This window comes from Cebus imitator, unplaced genomic scaffold, assembly GCF_001604975.1.
Source record: "Cebus imitator isolate Cc_AM_T3 unplaced genomic scaffold, Cebus_imitator-1.0 Scaffold13, whole genome shotgun sequence".
Lineage (NCBI taxonomy): Eukaryota > Metazoa > Chordata > Mammalia > Primates > Cebidae > Cebus > Cebus imitator.
In genome coordinates, this window is record NW_016107328.1 from 5,590,390 (window position 1) to 5,591,745 (window position 1,356).

The window sequence follows — 1,356 nt, forward strand, 5'->3', positions numbered from 1 at the left end:
CCACCATGCCCAGCTAATTTTTTGTATTTTTGGTAGAGACAGGGTTTCACCATGTTGACCAGGATGGTCTCGATCTCTTGACGTTGTGATCCACCCGCCTCGGCCTCCCAAAGTGCTGGGATTACAGGCTTGAGCCACCGCGCCCGGCAAGGTCCATCTCAAAACCACAGCCAGTAGCAGCAGAGACTCCAGTAAGCAGACAAGCCATAGTGAGCTAGATCCATCCCCAGGAAGAGAGGATAGAAGGGACAGGCTTTGTTTCTAAATCCTGAGCTAGGACTCAGTACAAAGTCCTGGACTAGAAGGAGAATTTGGTTCTAGGCAAGATAACTGGGCAGAAACTAAGGTAAGAACCATCAGGCATGTGGATGCTGTTAATTTTGGGGTAATAGTGGGGTTAAACACTGTGAAGCTTCACCCAGAACCCATTCCTGACTCGATGTCAAGCCTCAAGATACCACATATGAAGTAGGTGGACGCTCCATCCTGGGTCTGGGAGATGTGGCTTCATTCAGGACTCCAAAAAGAGAGGAGCAAAGGGGCATGATGATGCTGAGAATTCCCATCAGATTGCCAAGGAGCCCATCAAGTGGGCATCTGGCCTCTGCTCCAAATCATCCAGCACCAAAACATTGAGTCCCTTCCCTCTAGCTCAGCCCATTCATTGGCACCAGGAGACATGCTATCTTTTCATACTAAGGCAAAAGGACAAGAGACAGAACCATAAGCAGGCTTGTGGTTGAATATCTAAGAAAACAAGCCTCTTCTTGGGCCTTGCATGAGTCTGGAGGGGGCTGCAAAGGCACATGGTCTTCCTGAATTAGAAATATGTTTCTGTTTACCTACAGTTTTGGTCCATTCAGCTCATTTACTAAAAGAACCTGAAATGTCAAGTGATTTCTGGGAAACCTGGCATAGTATTCTAGACGAGGATATCAACCTTACCTTTTCCTTCTCTGAACTCTGCCTGTGAGATTTGGGGTTTGATTCTAGAAACGTCAAGGATAAACACATGCCGAGGAATAGTGCTCAAAATGCTGAAATACAAGAAACTCAGTAAGCTTTAGTTGAGGCTTTCTCAACGGCTCTGTATTTTTTACTTACTCTTCTGCAAGCTTACCCAGGTGGGTTCCCCCACCATTTTCATCAGCCTGTGTAGGAAAAGCACAATCTCCCATGAGACAAGCACATCTGTGCCTAGAGAATGGGCAAGGGTGTCCGCAGCTTTCGTTCAAAGACTGGGTTTGGGGAGCTGCTGCCTTCCAATCTGCCATCACATAAAGCCAGGTGAGTCACCTGGAGCTTGGAAATGCCCCCACACCAGTTTCACCACTTCCTTTCTTCTTTAGGAACTAT